Source organism: Solanum dulcamara, chromosome 6 (assembly GCF_947179165.1).
Source record: "Solanum dulcamara chromosome 6, daSolDulc1.2, whole genome shotgun sequence".
Classification (NCBI taxonomy): domain Eukaryota; kingdom Viridiplantae; phylum Streptophyta; class Magnoliopsida; order Solanales; family Solanaceae; genus Solanum; species Solanum dulcamara.
In genome coordinates, this window is record NC_077242.1 from 51249720 (window position 1) to 51276490 (window position 26771).

Here is a 26771-nt window from a genome sequence, read left to right on the forward strand (position 1 = left end):
CCATTTTGGATCTATTTTCTAATAATTCTCAGCTTCACCATTTCAGAAACCAACTCAACATGGACTATGCTATTCATAATCCAAATGGTAAGATTTGGCTTTTTTGGACCAAAGATGTAGATTACAGAATTTTGGAGAATGAGAAGAAATTAATCACTTGTGAAATTAATCATATAATAGTTCTAAATCGGTTCATTTCTACTTTTGTCTATGCAAAATGCAAGGATTATCTTAGAAGACCTCTATGGGACAGCATGCTTCATTAGTTAAATACCTCTCTCCCATGGTGCCTTTTAGGTGATTTCAATATTATAACTGATCCTGAAGAGTCTGGAGTTTATCCGCATTATTGAAGTTTGTGGTTTATAGGATCTTGGGTTTTGTGGTCAGAAATACACTTGGTCCAATCAGAGGGGTATACTTTTTCAGAATACGAAAGAGACTAGATAGGGGGATGGTCAATGATAAGTGTTTAGAAATTATGCCTCAGACTTTCATTATTTATTTATCTTCTGTGGGTTCTGACCATTATCCACTACTCTTAGAAATGGTTGATAACAATCAGCATCCTACCAAATACTTTAAATTCCTAAACTATTGGACAGATCAACCTTCCTTTATGGATAATGTTAGCAATTGTTGGAATAGGTGTATAGATGGTAATCCAATATGGAGTTTTCATTAAAAAATGAAGAGGTTAGCATCTACACTTAGTAAGAGGTCCAAAATACAATTTGGGGACATTTATGCCAAGGTTAAAGAATATGAAGACAATACTAGACAAGTAGAAAAGGAGCTAATTTCTGTAAACTATGAAGAGGATAGAATCAAATTACATGCCAGCAATGCAGAATATATTAAGTACTTGAAAATGGAACAATCCATGCTCAAGCAAAAAACTCAATTGCATTAGTTCAAAGAAGGTGATATGAACTCCAAGTACTTTTATGCTTTGATCAGAGGAAGAAGAAGGAAACTTTACATCCATAAGATTCAATACGAATAAGGTACTTGGATGCAGGGTGATGAAGCTATATCCAGGGCTGTATGTGAGCACTTTTAACACATCTTCAATGGTGAGGAAAAACATATTCGGAGCAGGTTCTTCACTGTATCCCTAGGATGGTTAATGATGATCACAATAGAGATCTTTAAGCCACCCCTAGCATGAAGGAATTGAGGAATGTGGTCTTTTCTATAAACCTCAATTCAGCAGCTCGCCCTGATGGTATGAATGGCAGGTTTTTCCAAGTATGCTGGGATATCAAAAAAGAAGATCTCCTCAATGTGGTCCTATATTTCTTTTGTGGACAAACTATGCCTAAATACTACACCCATACTTGGTTGGTTCTACTCCCAAAAGTAAACAATCCTAATAAAATATCTGAGTTCAGACCTATCCAAACTCCTATTCCTTAGACTAGCACCTATTTTACCCAATCTTATATCTCTCAACCAATCTGGTTTAGTCAAGAATAGGATTATCTCAGAAAGCATCATGCTAGCATAAGAAATCATAGGCCAAATCAAGAAGCCAAATATGGGAGGCAATGTTGTAATCAAACTTGACATGTACAAGGCCTATGATAGGGTATCTTGGTCTTATATTTGTCTAGTTTTGAGAAGAATAGGCTTTGAGAAAGGGTTCATTAATATGGTATGGAGGATTATGTCAGACAATTGGTACTCTATCATTGTTAATGGTTCAAGACATGACTTCTTCCATTCCACAAGAGGTCTTAAATAAGGGGATCCTCTCTTCCCAGCCTTGTTCATTCTTGGTGCTGAAGTTCTATATAAACTCATGAATAATCTCCACCAACACCCTTAATATCATGGTTTCTTTATGGAAAATAGCCCCCTCCCCTAAATTAATTATCTCAGTTTTGCAGATGACATAATCATCTTTGCTTCTAGGAGAACCCATATTTTGAAGCTCCTTATAGAAACTTTGAAGATTTATGAAAGTGTTTCAGGACAGTTGATCAACGGAGACAAAAGTCACTTCATGATCCCTTCTAATGCTTTCAATTCTACTATGACAAGAATCAGGCAGGTGTCCTCTCTACTTTGGCAGGCAAAAAGTTATCTACTACTCAGATCTTACTGCTAAAGTTGTAGCTAGGATTACAAGTTGGCAAGCCAAAATTTTCAGTTATGGATGAAGGGTTACACTGGTTAAATATGCAATTCAAGCCCTTTATATCAATTTGCTTTCAGCTAGTTCTCCACCATCAACTACTATCAAGCAAATTCAAAGTATCACAGCAAACTTCTTCTGGGATGGAAAAATGACAAGAGGAAATACAATTGGTCCTTTTGGAAGAATTTAAGTTATCCTTATGATGAAGGAGGTATTGGTGTTAGAAAAATTTCAGATGTGCCTAAGTCTTTCTAATACAAACAGTGGTGGATCTTCAAAACTAAGAACACTTTATGGGGTGAGTTCCTCAAAGCCAAGTATTGTCAAAGGTCTAATCATATCACTAAAAATGGCATACTAGACAATCACTAGTCTACAAATATTTGATGAAGAAAAAGCACAAACTTGAACCTCATATCCAATGGCAAATCCAGTCTGGTTCATGCCTCTTTTGGTGGGATACTTGGTCGGGAGTTGGGCCATTAGCAAACTTCAGATCTGCAAGTACTATAATGAACAATACTAAGGTTTCTTCTTTATTGATCAATGGCCAATGGAATGTAGACTTGGTTATTAAAGAAGCTCCTCCTTAGTTTATCTCTAATATTTTGGGAACTCACATCAATTATCATCCTCAAAAGCTTGATCACGCATCCTGGACACACAACAACAGTGGGGAGTTTAGCTGCTCCTTATCATGGGATCTTATCAGGGACAAAAGGAATAAGACAAGGATCAATTCTCAAACTTGGCACAACCACATACCTTTTAAATGCTCTTTTCTGATATGGAGAGCACTTAGAAGAAAGCTACCAACCAATAAAAAGCTCATCAGTTTTGGACAATCACATGTCAATGCTACTGCTGCTACAGACCAGTCCAGGACACAATTGACCATGTATTTGTTACTGGACAGTTCACCAAGAAGAATTGGAGTGTATTTGCTGATTTCCTGGCAATAAGGACTACACACCCCTTAGAAACTTGATAATAAGGTGGTGGTCGACCAAACACAAGAATGATGTGCATAAACTGATCCTCTAATCTATCCCTATTTTTATATATGGGAATCTAGGGAAGAATAGATCTGCTATCAAATATGGTGGGAAACAATCTAATCTTGAAAGTGTAATGTACTTACTGTCCAAAGATGCATCTAACTTGCTGAGTACTACTTACCCATACATCAGTTGGCTAATCAACTGGAAGGAACTGGCCCTTCTTGTGGACAATTACACTCATGAAATCAAAGTTACAACTATCTATTAGAGGAAACCATCAGCACACATGGTGAAGTTGAACATTGATTGCAGTGCACTCCATAATCCTGGAAAAATTGGTGGGGGAGGACTTCTCAAAAACTCCCAAGGTGACCTTAAACTTGCATATTCAGTCCCTTTTAGAGAAGGCACAAACAACCAATCAGAGATAATGGTTGTCATCTTTGGCTTGTCTTGGTGTCTTCAATTGGGATAAACCAATGTCATCTTAGAGGTTGACTCTGAGATGCTAATCAGATGGATAAAACAGCAAGTCAAGCCCCCTTGGTCTATCAAGGAGCACCTCTACAGGTTGCAGACCATCACTCAATATTTCTAAAACTTCAAGTGCAATCACACCTATAGAGAAGCTAACTGTGCAGCTAATACCTTATCCAAACACAGACACAAATGCTCCAATCCTAAAATTTACTTCACTAAGCAAGAGCTTCCTAAAGAAGCAAGATCTTATCTTGAACTAGATAAAGTTGGAATGGCTAATTTCAGAAAAAGAAGACTCAAGAGGATCAAGAAACCATCATGAGCTCTCCTTTTCTATTTTTATATTTTGGTGCTATGTAGTCTTCACACTAACTATATCTAATTGTAGTTATAGCTTTTTTGAAGAATACTTAGTTAGGATTATAGTGTAAAGGGGAGAGTCTCTGTAACATCCCCTAAAAATATTGTATACGATGTTTCAATTCTCACCTAAAAATGATATAGCCTCTGTAATTTGGGCATAACCTTTTATAAAATTGTCCAAATTGGGTGATTCAAATTTCTGCGTAACTACAGGATCATTACCTACAACTTTTTTGAGACCATAATTTAAGTTTTGGAGGTTAAGTAGGTCAAATAAATTAATTATTGTAAGCTAGTGTGTTGTGATGAAATGGAGTATTTGTAAAAGAAAATTCATATCTCACTGTAGGATTATCCAAATTGGTTGATTCTTGAACTATATGAAAGTAGACTTCCATATCTATAATTCTTATCCCATCCTCCTTAACTATGTATGTCTAATGAACTCATCAATAGATAGAAATAGGAGATTTCCCCTTATTCTTGAGAGATTCCCTCAGACGTCAAATCTTAATAATAAATTTATCTTATTCAAACATAGCTCCGAAAAAGAGTATTTTGTTAAAAAGAACTCATCTCACCTACCATGGAAAGAACTAGATACATTTGACATTACTCATGACATCAATTGTCCTCCATTTAACATCACTCATGACATCAATATATTACATTAAATTTTTAGATTTTTCTTTATAATTATTTTATTTATTGTTAGGTCCCTCTTTTCTACCTAAAAATACCCACATTATTTCCTCATTTTATTCATCAAGCTTTCTTAAGCAACTCTTCTCTCTATACACTTCTTTACTCATTCTCAAATATAGTTTTAGTTCTTAGTAGTGAAGAAATACTATTTTGGTGATTCATATACTCTGGGTAGTACACAAAACGTTCTGGCGGAGAGAAAAGCTAGGACTCAAGAGTGTTCATTAAGTCCTTCGATTCCAACTAAAGCTTTGAATTCCAGGTATGTAAGGTTTCAATGAGAGTATTTCTTCCACTCTCATGCCTAAATTATTTTGATTATATGATAAATTATGTTTAATTTCTTTAAGTTTTACTCTAAGTTATGTGGGTGTTAATCCATGGGTTCTTCCACCCATGTAGTACAAAAATCTTTCAACTAAATCTCTTGATTTCAAGTAATGTTTTCTTATGTTAATTCTTATTTTTACTTAATAGTATGAATCATGGTTAAACTAATGATTATTGCTCTATTTTGATGCAACATAATTTCATATGTATGAATTGATGGTTTACAAGTAATTCCTCTATTTATCTATTTAAAGGTTCTTGAAATTCATGGTGGGTTGTTTAAAGCATGATTTTTAATTAATGAATTTTAAAGTATTTATGTATATTTATTTACATATATATTTGCAAGTTGAAGTGATTTGAACCCACCTAGTTTTATTATGTTTTTAATAAAGTTTGACTTGAAAGCTTTGACTCCAAATGAATATTTATGAAAGTAATATCTATGATCAAAAGAGGGTCTTATGAAATGAAAGAATGATGAAATGATATGAATGATGGATTCTTTATGCAATAAGGACAATTCTTGCATATTTGAATTATCAAATATTTTAATGAGCTATTCTACCGAATATAATGTTTGAATTCTCAAGTTATATGTTATGAATATTTTGAAGTATTAAACTATTCCGTTAGATTGACTTAGCACCAAATGGGTCATTGAGGTGGGATTCAGTAAGGGAATCCTAGTAGCAACTCTTTGTCTCATTAACTATGTGCCAATATAGGAGCCCTTGTAGGCTTAGGCTAATGGATCCATAAATAGCCCTTAAAGTTAAAGTTAAAAAAATGAATGAAGTTGACGGAGTTCTACCAGGTAAGTAGTCTCCCCGACCAACGTAGGGGGTTATGTTGGATTCCATGTAATAGCTTGCATGGTCTTAAATATCATTTATGGTTAATTTCCTACAAAATGAATATTTTAAAGGATATCTATATGATTTATTATGCATGCATTACATTACGTTCCATATTACATAAATGTTATAATGTTTTCCTCAATGTTCATGCATCCTTACATACTTAGTACATTCAAAGTACTAACACATACTCTTTTGCCTACATGATATCACCATGTAGGGATCAGTGCTCCTCCTCGTTCTCCTCCACGTGGCTAGTTGAGATTCCATTAAAGACTACTTTTGGTGAGTTCCCATGTTTCAGGAAAAATACTCCTTTATTTTTCTAGCGTATGATATGTTAAGATATTTTACTATGGCATTTCTTCTATTATGATTGAGGGTGAGCTAAGAACTTGTCTTAGCCCCGTTAAATCTAATAGTTAGAGGTATTGTTGGACATATGTAAGTTGAAGATTTACTATTATGATTTCCGCTTATTTATTTATCATCATTACCTATGAAAGGCTAAAAGAATGCTAAGAGGCTTGTTTGAGGTACTTTCGGGTTCCTCATTCGCCATGTCACGTCTAGGCCCTAGGCTTGAGTCGTGACAGTCTCTCTTGTTTATTGCTTTCCAAGATACTTTGTAGTGATAGGAGTCCTCTTATAGGTTCATAGTTACCTAGGGGCCATTGTATTCTATTTTCTACTCTAGTGCAGGTATACTGCAGAGCTGTAGCATCAACAATCAGATTTCAAGAAGGATTTTAGGAGCCAAATGGTGGTCACACACTAAGACACCTAGGAGTAGTTTTCAGCAACAACTTGGAACAACTTGCTGGAGAGTAGATCATATTTTTGAGCTTTGCATGGTATGCTCATCAACAAGATCCTCAACTACATCAACCAACTACAGAACTGTGATCTTCTTGTAAGGTTGTTCCTTTGTCTAAGTTAGCTCCATCTTGTAATTGGGGGAAAGTCGAATAGCCTTAGTAGGCTACTCAACTTATGAACCACCATAGTTGTCACAACCCAACCCCATAGGCTGCGACTAGGGGTTCGACCGGGACCCCTATATACAGAACTATCACATATAAGAACTATACATATGAACCCCAGTGGGTGATAAAATTTTCATACACGTGTAGCCTCTTTCATTTGCATCATGTCATGAAAGGGCAAGCAAGCCGACAAGGCTTCCATAGCATCATAATGTTTACAACTCATCATACAACCATAATCAAACAAAACTCACACATAACGCACATACATATATCTACATACCTCTAAGAATAGTAATGGTAACATAAGGTGGGACAGGTCCCCCACCGTACCCCAGAGTAAACAAATATATACATAGAAGGATTAGTACCCAAAGGCTAGGCTTCGGAATAGTGGAGAACTTCCAATATAGCTGAGTGGAAATCCTAAGTTGACGGATATCCGAAATGAACATTTGTACCTATAGGCATGAAATGCAGCCCCCCGAAGAAAAAGGGTCAGTATGATACATGTACTGAGTATATAAATAATAACACAATATAAGTGAGATTATAGCAGAATTAGGGGTGCAGGAAATAAGTATAACATTTAGTAAATCACTGCACCTGTATCTTATAAAATGTGGGCGTGTATGTCATCCTCCCATACCGTACACGAACCACTATGGGGCTCGGTGTTATCATATCATCATATCAGACATCATATAATCGTATACAGAGTCATCTCATATGTTACAAATACATCATCATGTTTTCATATGCATGCCTATATATTATATTCGGCCCTTTAGTGAGGGACTTGAAAAAGAGAGTGGTGTACATATAGCATACAAGTATATTGTATCCGGCCCATCATGGGACTTGGTGTCACAAATGTTTCATTAGGTAATCATATGCATATATGTTTCGTACTCGTCCATCTAGTGAGGGACTCGGTAAACAATCATACTATCATATTAATCATACCATTATATATCGTACCCGACCCTTTATGGGACTCAGTCATACCCAGCCCTCTATGGGACTCAGTCATACCCGACCTTTCAAGGGACTTGATGAAAATTCATGTCATCATATATTGTATCTGGCCGTTTATGGGACTCGTTCATACTCGGCCATTCATGAGACTCGATGGAAGATGTATTAACAATATGCACGAGTAGAGTAGCGAGTAACCATATGCAATTAGCTCTTCATCTGAGACTCGGTATAAAAATAGTCATGAACTATCATTTGAGGATCAAAATGATCATTATCCCAAGTATCCTCTAAATTCCATTAGGGGCCATATCAAACGGAGTCTCAGGAATCATAGCTTGTATTAATACACTGCCAAACGACTTATAAAATCAGAGACACTTGTCATTATAGAGTCCTTAGGCACAGAAGCTCGTAAATTCAATTATTATTTCACATATAGAAGGCTCGAGGGTGATAGCTCAACTACCTTAAGAGCCTTAGCATTTAGAAGTGAACAAGAGTCACGTGTTATACTCGGAACTTACAACTGGAACTACCTCCATACTCATATCATATCTCATTTCATTTACATTTAAGATATCCTAAAATAAAGGAGCAATAGGCTCTACATATATTACCTTTTATCATATAGAAGCCTTAAAAATACAATAGCTCAACTATTACAGAAGTTTTACCATCACAAAGTGGATACGAATTATGAACTCTACTCGGAGATTTATGAATGGAATTATCCCCATGTTTCATATACAAACCATTCATAACTTATATATAAGACATGCCAAAAGAGAGAAGAATAGCTTTACATACTTATGCTAAAAATATGCCAAGAGAAAGAAGATAGCTTCACATACCTTTTATAGAGTAATTGTAACCACTCTTGCCTCATCTCCTTTTCAACCTATTTAACACGAAGGTAGTACTAACATTAATAATATTTAACTTTCCAGCTTCTAAATCCACAACTAAGAACCCATAGGAATCAATTCCTTATTTGCCTTTCTTGACTAGTCTCGACTAGTCTATTAGTTAGTTAAGAAGTTAACGGAATTCGGGCAGCATCTCCACTATAACTTGCCCTTATCTAAACTTCCAATTATATTCTCAATTAGTACATCAAACAAACAACAATAATCAAAAGCCAATACGCCATTATACCACCTCAACATCACACCAAACAAGTCCCAAATAGCCCACTCAGAAATAAGCCTCCAAAATACGGTTTTCCTTGCCCTTTTGTGGCTGACCAACCAACCACGGCTCCTAGTGAGGCCCTTGGTGGTTGCCTTCACCATATTTCTCTTGTGTTGGCCATGTTGCTCTTTCCTTGTCTCCTGGTGGTTTCCTTGCCCATGTTACATCATTTCTTGGCATTTTGATGGCTGGTAACAACACCACGGTTCCCACCACGGCCAGTGGTGAGGACCACGGCTTATGGTGAGGCTTCCTTTGTGTAAGCCTTAGCCAATTTCTTGGAAACTTACTTGGGAGCCTTCTTCACGGATGGGAGGTACTTTTCACGGCCATTACTACCTACCATGACCCACAGTGTCTATCTTGGTGGACATACTGGGTCAAAACATGTTGATTTAATCTCCCAACACCTATCCAAGGTCCTTCAAGTTCCGGTGAAGTTCGTTCTCTGAGTTCTCCTATAAAGTTGTCCTGAAACCTTGCTAAACTCAAGTCAACCTAAAACTTCTTGCATATTTTTCTTTCCTTTTGAACTCACCTCAATATCAAGCTACCAATATCCTTCAAGATCAATAAAATTTTCACATGAACCATTCCAAATACCATCAACCCAAGCAAGCTTCAATTTTCCTAAAAACTAACTCAAAACACTTATCAAACTAACAAAATGCGCTGGAGAATTTATAATAACTCCTTGTTTTGAGCATCCTAAATGTCATATTTTGGCGACAAATCAACACCCTCAACTTAGAATTGTTTATTCTCCCCAAGAAATAACAAAACATAAACCAAATGATACACAAACACAATAACTCATAGGAAATATATAGCATCCCTGTATCATAAAACTCTTGCCCAACTATAGTTATGCAATGCACTCCTACTCTAACCACTCGCTAGGTTTGCGTCATAACATTTTATATCCGTAGCTTAACTAAATCAATTCAAATAGTCATAGACCAGTCAATGTAGAAACCAAAAAACCCAATCAAAGTTCCCTCACTACAAAGAATCTCTCACACAATGTATATAAGCAAAACTGAGACTGAAACAAGATTACTTGCACTCTCAAAAGAAGTTCAAGCAATGCAAAAGTAAATATCATAGGCTTGCCCTTATTTTCAACACTTCAAATCTTGAATAACCTATTTAGGATCACAGTAGGACTTTTTAGGGTTACAATGTAGGCTCGGGCTTGGGTAGCATATATTTAGGATAAAAGTGACTACTTTGCCCCTCCAAACGCTACTTTGGCATAGCTACTTAATTTTTCAGCCCTCCCAAATGCTTAATGTTCCCTTATTTTCTCATTGTTTCCTCTTGGGTGTGGTTTCCGCTTTTATTCAATATTATTCTTTCTTTATGACTCATTTTTGCACTTATTTTCTTTTTCACTTGCGGCCACAACCCATGTTTTTATTTTTTTCTAATTCCACCATTCTTTTCATATCATAACCTTTCTGCTTTTCCTTATGGTAGCCACCCTCAACTTAGGCTTTTGGCCTGATTTGAAGTACATAATCTCCTAGGATAGACAAGGGCCTAGATAAAGGTTCACAAAACTGATTCTCCATATAGTAGTCACCCTCAACTTAGGCTTTTAGCCTGAGTTGAGGTAAATATTGTTTTTGGAGAGACCAGAGCCAAAATTTGGATTCACAAATAGCAAGGAAAGGTGAATTTTGGTTAATCAAATAAAAGGTTCATTAAAGCTCAAACTTTTGGTTCAAAGAGTACAATTTCATTTGGTTGGTTAAACTTAGGCTAAGTGACTCATTATCAATAAAGGCCTATGATCCTTTCCTAATCCAGCTATTCAATTGTTCAGTGATATTACACCCCACATCTTCAAACTCGGAATGTCCCTTAAGTTACTTAGAAGATAGCATGTGAGCCACTTAAGTTACGACACTATCAAATGGCTCTAAGGAAGGGAGAATGTGATACCCCATACTAGAGAAGGTTGGAGATGAAATCATAAGAGTCTGGAAGGAATTGGAGGCCAAGTAATGAGTCATAGGACTCGATTTACCTATGTAAGCTACTAAGTTAAAAGTCATATGCACTTGAGCTACTTAGGCATATATCAAACTTACGTAGCACGGATTACATAGGTACATAAAATAAGACGAGATTACGAGCCCGCGAGGAAGGAAAAAAAAGACGACACGTGGTAGCCAATGAAGAAGCGACACATGGCAGCACCTCAAGCAGGCAGGTGACCCATCTGCTTGGGGTCAAGTAGGTGACCCACCTGCTTGGGGGAGGTGGACCCCACTGCCATGTGGCAGCACCCCATTGGCCGTGTGTTGAGGTGGCCCAATAAGGGCTTGACACGTGTCACCCTTAGGGGATGACACGTGTCACCTTATATATATGTGTGTATATGACTCCTTAGTTGTTCATTATCCAAAAATAGCAGCAGCCTTGGAGAAACAAAAACGTGAAAGAGGGAAATAGAGAGGCAGCCATCGTTGTGAAGATTTAAGGTTAGTTTTCCAATTTTCTTCCGTGAATTAATTATATACGGTGTATCTTAAGTACGTGGATACGTATATATGTATTTTAATACCTTTATGGAAGTAAAACTCCAGCTTTGCAATTGGAATTTGGAAGAGAAAATAAGAGAAAACGTTAATTAATAAACCCGTTTTTGGAAGGGACAGTGGTTAGTAATATTGGTATAACTTCTTGTGTACAGATTCGTTTCGAGTGATTTAATATGTTCTGGAAAGGTATTTCGTGGTTATATAACTTTCATTCAGACTCCAAAATCCATTTCTACTTGTATCAGCTTGAAAAGTGGTGATGAAGTGTAGAGGAGGTACTGCTCAAATTTGGTTTTGGAAATTCTACACGGACAGCTGTAAGTATTTTGGTCATATCTTTTTGTACAAAATTGATGTAGGGATGATTCGAAATTTTTTGCGACCCTAAGACATATGTATATAACTTTCATGAAGGACGTAAATCCTGTTTCCCTCCATTACGCCTTCGAAACAAAGCGACAAGGTAAAACAGTAAGCTGTCCAGATTTCACATTTTGGATAGTTTTGGCGAGTTTGACAAGTGTAACGTAAGGTAAGGACTTTCCTTTTAAATTGGAGTTTATGGTATTGTTATATGGTGTATTACACCCCTTGTATGCTGCTGGAAGTTTAAGAATGTCGTAGAAATGCTCGACGTTCGAAATAAACTAAATTGGAGTCGCTAGAAGTGAATTGTCATCGAAATAAAGTGTCGTTCTTGTGAGTTGCTGCTGCAGGGGTGCGGCTTGTTGTTGCAGGGCCTAAATATGTCCTAATTTGGGTTAGGGTGCTGCTGGTTGAGACCCCATGACCCCTCGTTACGTATAATTAAAGGCGTCACAAAAATAAAGGCTCGACGCCCTATTTTGATATCGTATTTTCGAATAAGTCGTTTGGAGTTTATGCTGTATATTGTTGATATGAATTGCTGCAGGTTGTTGTTTTTGGTTGGCTGTAGGTCTTAGGGACCTAATTGAAAATTTGGATGGGGCACATTATAGGGGAGGTGCTGCCCAATTTTCGTTAACGCCTTAACAAACTAAAGGACTAGTCGAGGAAACGACTAAGGAAATAGATTCCATTAACATTAAGGCGTAATCCAAGATGCTGGAAATTTAAGAGTAGTTGATATTAATATTACTTTCATGTTGAATAGGTTCGGAAGACGACGAGACGAGCAGGATAAAGGGTAACTCCCAAAAGGTATGTAAAGCTTTCTTGTGGTATATTTTGGTATAAGCACGTACAATTATCTTTCTTTCCTTTTGGCAAGTTTTAGCCTTAAGTGAATGGTATGTGGAATGTGGGAATAATTCCATTCCCAGAACTCCAGGTATGCCCCATAATCCCTAACTACAGTTAAGTGTTAACGCCCCTACAAGGATTGAGTATTACCTGTTAAGGCTTCTACGTGCTAAAAGAATAGTGTATGGGAAACTATCTTTCCCTTCTCTTGATATGTATTTGGTACGAAAGTGAGATTTGAATGCCATAGTGGCTCACCGAGCCCTATAATGGGTCGGGTATGAAATATGTGTATGAAGGTCATCTGAAACAAAGTACAGACTACATAAAGTTTATTCTCTTTCTTCTTTTGGGCATGCCTTTGTCTTAGTTGTAAGTTAAATATGATCTGATCTCTAGGGTAACTCTATTCTCAAACATCTCTTATTTACTTCTGAATATTGAACTCCTACAATAGTCGAACTATTTCCCTGGAAACTGTTATATTCTATAGAGATAACAAATATACAAGCTCCAAGTCTTACAGACTATATGTTAACAAATGTTTCTGGTTCCATAAGCGATTTGGCTTTACTTTAGTACGTGTCTAAGGACCCCTAAACACTAGCTAATATAGCCCCTAATGGAATTTAAAGGGCATTTAAGGTGATTACATTACAATCCTGATTCTCAGACAATAGCTTAATTTTCTTCTACGGTTGAGTCTTCGATAATGATTTAAATTGCATATAGTTGCTCATTACTCTACTCGTGTATACTGTAACCCATCTTTCCCTGAGTCCCGGGCCAGGATATGTTCTCGTGCACAGTTCACTGCATTATTCACTGAGTCCCTCAATAGAGGGCCAGGATACGTGTATAAATTTATGATGATGTGTTGTAATAAGGTGGTGATGGCACTGGGGCCATGATGGTTTTACAGAGATGATTTTACAGAGATGATTCACCGGACCCCTGAAAGGGCCGGCTATATGATATGACTCGAACATGCATGTTTTTGTAATTCACAAAGTACAGGTACAGGTTTCTGAATTGATATCTTATCCCCTGTTTTTTTGTATCTCAGATATGCTTCCAGCTGTATTATATTATGTTTTACATACTCAGTACATATATCGTACTGACCCCCTTTCTCGGGGGGCTGCATTCATGCCCATAGGTACAGATACAAATTTTGGGAGTCCGTCAGCTTAGGATTCCATGCAGCTCAGCTGGAAGAGGCTCCATTGTATCGGGGCCTAGTTTTGATACTGTCCACGGATGTATAGAAATTGTTTTATCCATTCAGGGGTACGGCGGGGGCCCTGTCTTGCCATATGTTGTCATTTATATGTTTAGAGGTCTGCAGACATGTATATGTGGGTTGTGTATGTCAGTTGGATTCAGCTGGGTCTACATGATATATGATGTATATTACTATGTTATGGCAGCCTTGTCGGCTTGCGTGCCCTGTCATGTTGTGATACAAACGAAAAGGGCTACAGTTTATGAAAATGTTATCGCCTAGTGGGGCTCTGTTACATGATATTGTCTTATTTACGATTCAATGTGACCTCAGCTAATAAATATGTGTATGGGGGGTCCAGGTCGGACTCCAGTCACGGTCTATGGGGTTGGTTCGTGACAGAAGTGGTATCAGAGCAGTTCGTCCTCGGAGTGTCTGCAGACCATGTCTAATAGAGTCTTGGTTATCGATGTGTTGCGCGCCACATCTATAAACAAGAAGCTATAGGACATTTAGGATGTTACATTTCTTCTACATCTGAGATCGTGCTTTAGATCCGAGTCATAGGAAAAATTCCTTATACTAACCTTGGATCTTAACAGAAGGACGACACCAACAAAAAAAAGTAATTGATGACATGGAAAGTTACAAAGCATGTAGGTAAGTAAAGTAAATCCACGAAAGATATTCGTTAGGTAAGGTATTGAAATATAAAGTTGAAACCTGAAAGGAAAGCAGATAGAAAGTGCAACAGATGCAGTTTGAAGTGGGACATATGAGGTAAGTCCAGTATTTTTATATTATTGTTGACGTTGAAATCCCTGTGTGGCTGCGATATGAGATGATATTGAAAGCCCTGTGCGGCTGTGATGTGATATGTATATATATATATTGTCCTTGTGAGGCATTGTTGGTATTTTCTGCGTGCAGGTTTTGGCATAAGTAACAAATGTAGAGGAAACTCTGCCGAAATTTTCCCAGAACAAGGAAAAGGGAATAAAACATAGTTTTATAAGATGTCTGAGAAGTTGATACCAAGTACCCCTACTGTGTTCAACTAAAGCTGTAAGAGGTACCCTTTAGGTGGTCGATAAGGGGCACCCTTTCCACTTGAAGAATTTTATTTCGGAGGAACAAAGGCTTAATTAAGTAGTAAAGTTTAGACTACGGTATCTCCAGCCGTATTTGTATTGTAGAAATATACACAGAGGGCTCAGGGTGAAGGATAAGATGTCCAGCAAATGAGTTTCACTCTTTTTGAAAAAAATACCAAGCCCTCAACTCCTAATTGTAAATTAGATGAGTTGTTCATAACTCGAGGATAAAGTCAGAAAGAGACCAGGTAGGTCAAGTACTAAAAAAAAAAAAAAAAAAAGTACTGTGATGTTTAAGAGGTTCTGATTTCTTCCAACAATGGTTGGAAAATGATGTACGATAATAGTTTATAATTTTCCATCGACTAATTGGGGAAAGAACTTCTAATAGAAGCACCTCAAAGAGATGTCAGGAACCAAATATATATATGAGTTAAAAAGGGGGATATGTAAGTATGAACTGAACAGTGTGATACGAGTATGCAGGGATAAAGTGGAACCACTAGTAAGACATACATAGTACGCGTTGCCTAAGTTAAAGGACTGCATTGAGAACGCAGTAAGAGCATGGGGCTTAAGATATCAAAAAAAAATGACGCGTGTACACAACGTCGCCCCAAAAATAGTGGAACCCTTAAGGGACGAGGATGGAAAACTTAAGGAACAAACGATGCAACTTTTATTCGTCCCAAGAAACAAAGGATATAGGTTGGGACAAAGCCACTGCTTCAAGAAAACTTGGAATAGTTATCGTCGGAATACTAGTACTGCCTAATTGAAATTGAACAACTACAAGTACAAACAAATGAAAGTACGAGTACCCTCTAAAAGGGGGAAGTTAATGAGAAAATGGCAAAAGTAAGGTGAAGGCAATCGATATGGTAATAAAGGTGAAATAGACATCTAAACTTCGATAAGATATCTTGCTAAACCAAGTTGGAAAGGTCCGGAAGTTACCAATAATTGGATGGAAGCTGGAATGCTACATAAGGTAGCGTTAAGAAGTTTGTGAGGAGACCCTAAACAATATAACACTAGAAGGCGGCTGCATATAAAAACAGAAGAATGTACCAATAAAAGGATATTCAATAATTCAACAGACACTATAAAGGATAACGACAGTATGCTAGACCAAAAGCCAAAATGTTGGTCATAGAGTTAGTCACAAATGATGTTGCGATAGATAAATAACTAAAGGAAAAGGAATAGAAAGCCTCCTGTGGTAGTAAATGGGGAGAACACAAAGTGAATGGAGGATAATGGAGATAAAGGTCTACGCTGACACTGGATGCAAGATAACAGACGAAAGGACAGGGCAAAACATAAAGACTCGCGAGACAATGCTGAGGTAAATCGGGAGCTAAGTTGAGTGCCCCACCCATTAGGGTAAGGATTACAATGAAACACAACATGAAAACTTCCCAGGGAGATCACCCATCCCAATATTACTCTCACCCCAGCACGCTTAACTTCAAAATTTGGATGGAACGTAATACGCTAGTGCTGGTATAATCACGCGAGATAGAAGCATCTGACTAGTAACGGAGAAACGAGATGAGATTATGTACCCGGAGTATTATAGGATAGGTAAAGAAAATCGTAACAAGGTCTTAAGAAAAACAAGAAGGATTAGCTATTTGCTAACTGACGACACACTTGAATGCCATAGCTCTTCAACATAGAACTAGTTAATGAGAGGAAAACCGCAGAATGGCTATATAGGCCAGTGGGCGAGGGAATTTCGACACCACTTGGTAGCCAACTCTGAGGGCAAAAAAGCAAAACCCAAAGGTAAGGGTACTAGCGGATGTAATTTACAAATGACAGGAAGCAATGCCCAAGGTCGGAAATCCCACAATATGACCAGGACTACAAAACTCATTTTGCACTGTAGCGCCAGATAACTCTAGAGGGAATGTTACTTGTGGAATAACAATATTAGTCCCTACTCCTTCGATCAAAGGTTACCTAATCCGCCGAGAAGGTGTAAAATTATAGAGTAAAAAAAAAACATGGTAGGACCTTACGGAGTCCCCACAGCAATTATCCCAAACGAAGGAGCCCAAGTTGCAACTAACTACCGAGAGGTGCAAATATAAGTTAAGCCAAACTACCGAGATGGAATTAGTACTACGGGTGAAGTAAGACATGGCCACAATTGGATCAAATATCTACCCCAACCTCGAGTGTAGGAAGGGAGGAAAGGCAGGGCAAGATATGAGGACTAGCGAGGTAACGCTAGGATGCTTCTTGTACCCTCTTGTATTCTTGTAAAGGTAAAAGAATGACACAAGATAATGTGTTTAGAGGATTATAAGCAGGGGTAAGGGAAATTTTGAAAAGGTTTAAGTAAAACTGCCTGAACTAGCTGGTTACTACAGGATAGCGAGCTTCTATGCCAAAACTCTTTTGGAATTACACTAGATCATGTTAGACAAAGCACAGAATGACTACGAGCGCCGTTATATGGGGGGACTGCAATATTATTCGATAGCCAACCCTAAGGATTGGAAAAAGAGGGGAAGAAGGACCCAAAAGATCGAATGCCAGTTAAAGTTCTGAAAAGAGTCGAGAAAGACTATACGAGGCTAATGGTTCCCAAATTATCCACGTCATTACGCACCCATTTTATACTTGGTAAGAGTAGGGTGCTATAGGAGTTGTTGTGATTAGGCTAAGGAATCAACCCATTTGCTTCCAATCAAGAGCACCTATGCTGCTGAAATTAGGGGGAGTTATAGAACATGGAGAATGGTAAGGTTCCGTGAGGTTTCCTCCTCTAATATCCAGATAAAGGGACTTCAATTATAATTAATGCCTTGAGATCAGTCCAAGAAGAGGTCAGGAGCACAAACAGGTCTTAGTACCGCATTTCTCCCTCGAGCTACTAAACAAACTGAGCGCACTATTAGACGCTAGAAGATATGTCACGAGTCGGGAGATTAACTTTGAAGGTAGCCAGAATGATTATCCATCACTTATCAAGTTGCCTACAATAATAATTACTATTCTATTATTCCAATGGCCTCGACATGATTAAGCAAACTATTGACTAAAAGCCCAGAGTCGGCAGGAATGACATACAGATAATCGACGTCGACATACAGAGTTCAAGTTGATGATTGGATGTTCATCATAGGGTCACCTAGAAAAGTAACTTGACCCAAAATATATTAGACGGTATCAAGTTACTTATAAGGTGGGCAACGTGGCTGGTAAGTTAAGCTTACCACCTCAGTTGGAAACTATACGCCCAGTCCATTAGATACTGACAAGTCACCCAGGGTATATTCCATAAATAACGTCCAGTAGATGGAATCCTATGAGGAAAATCCTACCACCATCCTGGATCGGCAAACTGGAAGATTGTAGACTAAAGATGTATCTTCCGTCAAGTTACGGAAGAAAAACCAAAATCAGAAAGAGGATGATCAGGGAACTGAAGAGAACATAGCATACAAGTATTTGCACCTGTAACCGATGTCTACAGGTAACTCCAACTCCTGAGAACTCGTATGTTAATAATATAGATGGGAATGCATGTGATAGCATAAAGGAAAGGAACCCCTCTATAATTTATATAAAGTCTTACAGAAGGTTGCATTTAACATTCGGGGACGAATGTTCTAAAGGGGGGAAGGATGTTACACCCCACATCTTCGAATTTGGAATATCCCTTAAGTTACTTAGAAGCTAGCATGTGAGCCACTTAAGTTACGACACTATCAAACGGCTCTAAGGAAGGGAGAATGTGATCCCCCATACTAGAGAAGGTTGGAGATGAAATCATAAGAGTCCGGAAGGAATTGGAGGCCAAGTAATGAGTTGTAGGACTCGATTTACCTATGTAAGCTACTAAGTTAAAAGTCATATGCACTTGAGCTACTTAAGCATATATCAAACTTACGTAGCACGGATTACATAGGTAAATAAAATAAGACGAGATTACGAGCCCGCGAGGAAGGAAAAAAAAGACGACACATGGTAGCCAATGAAGAAGCGACACGTGGCAGCACCTCAAGCAGGCAGGTGACCCACCTGCTTGGGGTCAAGTAGGTGACCCACCTGCTTGGGGGAGGTGGACCCCACTGCCACGTGGCAGCACCCCATTGGCCGTGTGTTGAGGTGGCCCAATAAGTGCTTGACACGTGTCACCCTTAGGGGATGACACATGTCACCTTATATATATATGTGTATATGACTCCTTAGTTGTTCATTATCCAAAAATAGCAGCAGCCTTGGAGAAAAAAAAACGTGAAAGAGGGAAATAGAGAGGCAGCCATCGTTGTGAAGATTTAAGGTTAGTTTTCCAATTTTCTTCCGTGAATTAATTATATACGGTGTACCTTAAGTATGTGGATACGTATATATGTATTTTAAGACCTTCATGGAAGTAAAACTCCAGCTTTGCAATTGGAATTTGGAAGAGAAAATAAGAGAAAACGTTAATTAATAAACCCGTTTTTGGAAGGGACAGTGGTTAGTAATATTGGTATAACTTCTTGTGTACAGATTCGTTTCGAGTGATTTAATATGTTTTGGAAAGGTATTTCGTGGTTATATAACTTTCATTCAGACTCCAAAATCCAGTTCTACTTGTATCATCTTGAAAAGTGGTGATGAAGTGTAGAGGAGGTACTGCTCAAATTTGGTTTTGGAAATTCTACACGGACAGCTATAAGTATTTTGGTCATATCTTTTTGTACAAAGTTGATGTAGGGATGATTCGAAATTGTTTACGACCCTAAGACATATTTATATAACTTTCATGAAGGACGTAAATCCTGTTTCCCTCCATTACGCCTTCGAAACGAAGCGACAAGGTAAAACAGTAAGCTGTCCAGATTTCACATTTTGGATAGTTTTGGCGAGTTTGACAAGTGTAACGTAAGGTAAGGACTTTCCTTTTAAATTGGAGTTTATGGTATTGTTATATGGTGTATTACACCCCTTGTATGCTGCTGGAAGTTTAAGAATGTCGTAGAAATGCTCGACGTTCGAAATAAACTAAATTGGAGTCGCTAGAAGTGAATTGTCATCGAAATAAAGTGTCGTTCTTGTGAGTTGCTGTTGCAGGGGTGTGGCTTGTTGTTGCAGGGCCTAAATATGTCCTAATTTGGGTTAGGGTGCTGCTGGTTGAGACCCCATGACCCCTCGTTACGTATAATTAAAGGCGTCACAAAAATAAAGGCTCGACGCCCTATTTTGATATCGTATTTTCGAATAAGTCGTTTGGAGTTTATGCTGTATATTGTTGATATGAATTGCTGCAGGTTGTTGTTTTTGGTTGGCTGTAGGTCTTAGGGACCTAATTGAAAATTTGGATGGGGCACATTATAGGGGAGGTGCTGCCCAATTTTCGTTAACGCCTTAACAAACTAAAGGACTAGTCGAGGAAACGACTAAGGAAATAGATTCCATTAACATTAAGGCGTAATCCAAGATGCTGGAAATTTAAGAGTAGTTGATATTAATATTACTTTCATGTTGAATAGGTTCGGAAGACGACGAGACGAGCAGGATAAAGGGTAACTCCCAAAAGGTATGTAAAGCTTTCTTGTGGTATATTTGGTATAAGCACGTACAATTATCTTTCTTTCCTTTTGGCAAGTTTTAGCCTTAAGTGAATGGTATGTGGAATGTGGGAATAATTCCATTCCCAGAACTCCAGGTATGCCCCATAATCCCTAACTACAGTTAAGTGTTAACGCCCCTACAAGGATTGAGTATTACCTGTTAAGGCTTCTACGTGCTAAAAGAATAGTGTATGGGAAACTATCTTTCCCTTCTCTTGATATGTATTTGGTACGAAAGTGAGATTTGAATGCCATAGTGGCTCACCGAGCCCTATAATGGGTCGGGTATGAAATATGTGTATGAAGGTCATCTGAAACAAAGTACAGACTACATAAAGTTTATTCTCTTTCTTCTTTTGGGCATGCCTTTGTCTTAGTTGTAAGTTAAATATGATCTGAGCTCTAGGGTAACTCTATTCTCAAACATCTCTTATTTACTTCTGAATATTGAACTCCTACAATAGTCGAACTATTTCCCTGGAAACTGTTATATTCTATAGAGATAACAAATATACAAGCTCCAAGTCTTACAGACTATATGTTAACAAATGTTTCTGGTTCCATAAGCGATTTGGCTTTACTTTAGTACGTGTCTAAGGACCCCGAAACACTAGCTAATATAGCCCCTAATGGCATTTAAAGGGCATTTAAGCTGATTACATTACAATCCTGATTCTTAGACAATAGCTTAAGTTTCTTCTACGGTTGAGTCTTCGATAATGATTTAAATTGCATATAGTTTCTCATTACTCTACTCGTGTATACTGTAACCCATCTTTCCCTGAGTCCCGAGCCAGGATATGTTCTCGTGCACAGTTCACTACATTATTCACTAAGTCCCTCAATAGAGGACCAGGATACGTGTATAAATTTATGATGATGTGTTGTAATAAGGTGGTGATGGCACTGGGGCCATGATGGTTTTACAGAGATGATTCACCGGACCCCTGAAAGGGCCGGCTATATGATATGACTCGAACATGCATGTTTTTGCAATTCACAAAATACAGGTACAGGTTTCTGAATTGATATCTTATCCCCTGTTTTTTTGTATCTCAGATATGCTTCCAGCTGTATTATATTATGTTTTACATACTCAGTACATATATCGTACTGACCCCCTTTCTCGGGGGGCTGCATTCATACCCGCAGGTACAGATACAGATTTTGGGAGTCCATCAGCTTAGGATTCCATGCAGCTCAGCTGGAAGAGGCTCCATTGTATCGGGGCCTAGTTTTGATACTGTCCACGGATGTATAGAAATTGTTTTATCTATTCAGGGGTACGGCGGGGGCCCTGTCCTGCCATATGTTGTCATTTATATGTTTAGAGGTCTGCAGACATGTATATGTGGGTTGTGTATGTCAGTTGGATTCAGCTGGGTCTACATGATATATGATGTATATTACTATGTTATGGCAGCCTTGTCGGCTTGCGTGCCCTGTCATGTTGTGATACAAACGAAAAGGGCTACAGTTTATGAAAATGTTATCGCCTAGTGGGGCTCTGTTACATGATATTGTCTTATTTACGATTCAATGTGACCTCAGCTAATAAATATGTGTATGGGGGGTCCAGGTCGGACTCCAGTCACGGTCTATGGGGTTGGGTCATGACAAGTGAGACTAACCAGGCAAATTCTAGCTAAGAAATACATCAATCAAACTACGCAAATTTAGCTCACATACAAATAGAACTGATCTTACGCTACTTAGGACTAATCAATACAGTCATAACTAGCAAATCACTATGTACAATATTACAAAGATCCCAGTAAATCTGCTATCACATTTGAGATACAATCACATAGTTTTTCAGAAAATTTTAAATCAGGCCTTTTTTTTACTTTCACGGGCCACTACAAACTTCTATAGGTACTCATATTCACGTAAACAACCTAAACATGCAAGTTCTACTAGATGATACACCTCTAGAGAAAAACAATATGGAAAGAAAAACTCCAAAGGGTTTCAGGATGCTCACTCCCTACTAAAATTTGTGCATTGTCTCCAAAGCACTCAAAAACTCCAAAATTAAAAATAAGGGAAATGATCATACCTGTGATGCCCTAGGCATTAGTAGTAGGTTACCTGACTACTCAGACTTTATCAAGTATCCACATGGGCTGCCTCCCATGAAGAGCCTGATTTAGTGTTATGGCATGACGTAATATACTTGATTACTCAGACTTCATCACATTTTTGCATGGGTTTTGCACTAATTTGAGCCATGTAGTAACAAAAAACAAAAACGGAAACAAAGACAAATAGTAAAACTAGGAAATAGAAATACAAATTGAACTAGCAACTAATAGAATGTTTCGAAGTCGTATTCCCCAGCAACGGCTCTATTTTGATGACGCTAAATTATATCTCTCAAAGAGATATAGATGATTGTTAGCAGTATATTTTACCCAACTAAGACTCGTGGTCGAACCCATAGGGAACAGGTTGAAACAAGTTCTATTAGCTATCACTATTCAGTCGTACTTGCTACTTCCTAAAAATAAACTTGCATAAAGTAAAGATTGGGGGTTTGTTTATGTTTCAGAAACAAAATAATAATGCAGTGACAAATAAATAAGATTGAAGTTGTAAACTATATGAAGACTAGACTAGGATTGTGTTCCCCATGACTTGTAAGTTAATAGGTTAATCGTATTCATGATAGCATTCATTGTATTGCATGCAAAATCTAGCAAGTTAGGTAACATCTAATTCACTTCTTGGTCCTTCTTAGACGTATCTCATTCATTTCCTCCCGATCTCAGTATGTATATTTTACTACCCCTCAACTTGGATCCCAAAGTACTATGTCCTCCCGGTCTCAAGTAACTAAGACAAATTTTATCCCTTCTTTTGAAGACAGACTCTTCAAATTTCTGTTGTGATATTCTTTTCCTAATCACTACCTTCCTCCCAGGAAAGCAATGAATACGAACAAGTTCTTTATGCATGCACTCACTAAGAAAGACTTTTGAATAAAGAAATCACAATACATGCAAAAACAATTCATGAATATCAATCCTATGTTTGCCTATTCTAGTTAAGTCATCATGGTTCCTACAAACCTAGTTGTGGATTTAGCCTTGCATAATTTTGATGGATAATTCAATAAATAATAAATTAAATATGTATTAGAAGGCTTACAAATAACAATGAATAAAACTCATAGTTGAATAATAAGACTTAGATTCCAATCACCAAACCTAGAAATTAAAGAATCTGAGTTTTCTTTTCCCAAATTTGTCCAATTTCGTGTGGTTGATGAAAAATCCTTTGTCACGACCCAAGCCTAGGGGCTAGATATGACACGGCGAATGAGACACCCGTAGGTACCTCACCCAAGCCTTTTAGCATTCATTTAGCTTTTCATAGGTAATGACATACAATAACAAGCAGAAATAAAAAGAAGAAATAGGACTAAGGGAAATATCATAGAACAAGAGTCCTTAACAACCTCAGAACATTTTCCATTTATGTCCAAACATACCTCTAGTAATAAACTTGGCAGGGGCTAAGACATGTTCCTAACTCACCCTCAAAATAAGTGTCAAGAAATTCCTTAATAGAAATCTTAATGTTCTACATAACATAAACTTAGAATAAAAAGGATGTTGTTCCTGAAACATGGGAACTCACCACAAGCAATCCTCAAACTAATTAGAGCTAGCTATGGGGAGGAGATCGAAGAGGAACACTAGTTCCTACATGGTGATATCATGTAGTCAAAAGTATGGTTAGTACTTTGAATATACTAAGTATGTATGCATGCATGACTTTAAATAATCAATAGGACATTAGCCTAATATGAAACATAATGCAATGCATGCATAATAAATCACGTACAAAATATTTGAAAACCTTTATTTGAGGGAAGATGACCATAATCGACATTTAAGATCATGTGAGCTATTACATGGAATCCAACATATCCCCCTACGTTGGCACGGGGAGACTACTTGCCAGGTAGAACTCCGATCAACTTTAAACATTCTTTAATTTTAACTTTAACATTTGATAGCTACAAAGGCCTAGCCGATAAGGGCTCCTATGATGGAACATAGTTAATACAATATGAGACTTTACTTAAGAACCCCTTTGGTCGAGCCCCTATCTACATGCTGCATTCGGTGCTAGGTCAAATTCCACACAATAGTGTTTAAACATCAATATAGAATAAGCATTATATAACTTTAACATTAAAACATCAATTGGTGGAATAGCTCATTAAAACCTTTAGTTTATAATATCATCATGGTTGTCATACCCTATTTACTATCCTACTAATGAATATTGATTTATAAGAAAATTAGGTCTATAATTAGTGATGGTATTCTGGGTACCATGCTAATCAGACCTACATTTTAGAAAAATACTCAAAAGCATTGACGACATATACGGATGTCATACATGTCATATCATAATCTCAAACATTTCATTTGATTCAATTTGAGGATTTTCCTCTCACATTGAAACCTTACCTTGGATAAGAAGCTCTTTCATCAATCAATCATTTCATAAAGACTCCCCTTCATAAGCATTTACTTCATAACATTCATTGGAGTTAAATTTTATTTCAACTTTACTTTATCATAGGAAACTAGGTGGGTTCATTTTATAAAAATCTTTCAATGCCTTTAAAGACTTCTTGCATGCATGGAAGGCGGAGTCACGATTGACTCTATTTATTATTATGGTAAATTAGTGTATCAAGATGTCAATATGAGATCTTATTTCGGTTCGATATGTCCACCTACGAGACTCACCTTTGGCTTTCATCTTGATTGGTGTATTATTATACATTTTCCCAAAAGAACATTCATTCATTTCTTTCTGTGATAGAAATGCATAAAATACACATTCTTAAAGCAACCTATAATATATGTCTTAAAACTCTTTTTAATCCTTTATAAAGGCACTTTAATAACATCATAACTTCATGAAATCAAGAGTCAAGATACAACAATATATGTAAGGAAACTTAAAATATATCATAATCTATGCATTTAAAGTCATCATGTAAAAGCCCATAAGATTTTATCATTTAAAATTTAAAATCTAGTTTTAAGAAAACCTTTGGGCTCCATGAGCGAAAGGACCCATGAATAAAAATCCACATACCTTGAGGAGTTAACTCTTTTATGCAAAAAATGAAAAGAAATGGAGGCTTGATCTTCTTGGAGTGAAACCTTAGAACCATTCTTGGAGATGGAGGAAAAAAGCTTGACAGGAACTTGAAAGGTTAGGGTTTGGGTATTAGAATTTTGAGTGAGAGTAAATGAGTGTAGGAAGACTTATAGTCTTTTAGATGGGTGGATTATGCCTTCAAAATGACCTCACTTTGAGTTAAAATGCAGGAAAAGACTAAAATATCCCTTTTAAAACTGGCCAAAATTGGACTTCATGGGGGACCTTCATGGTCTGTTATGCCCACCACGGACCGTGGTGGGGTCCCATGGTTAAAGACTTGGAAAAATATTTTGAAAAGTTTTGCAAAGAAGTCCCTGAACCTTTTTCACGGATGGCCACTACGGACCGTATTGAGGTTCACGAAAGACCTTCATGGGTCATGGTGCTTACTAGTAATCCCAGGTCTTAAGCTAGTTGAAAAGGTGGCCTTCACGGACGACCATTATGGACCGGATTGCCTTTCACGGAAGGCCACCATGGTCCATAGTCCTCACCTGTCTGAGCAGCTTCACTAAAATGGCCATAATGTTTTACTATGCACTCCAAATGAGGCAAACTTAGGGGCATTAGAAAGAGGATTCAGAGACCTTTGATTTGGTAGGTTATGGGACATATGAGTCAATATATTCAAGGAGATATGATCACTTAAAGTTGACCTATGTAGAATCTTATATCAAAACTCAATCGGTAAGGAAGCTATCAACCTAACTTTGTGCTTAAGGATTCTTGTGACCTTAAAACATCCCCAAATCTATTCCCACACTAAAGAATTAAACTTAAATCCTATAATATAGAATGAATGGACCCAAGATGGACTATCTTCATGGTTTATAAAAATCTCCACGATTCGTGGAGGTCTTCTGTGGCCCT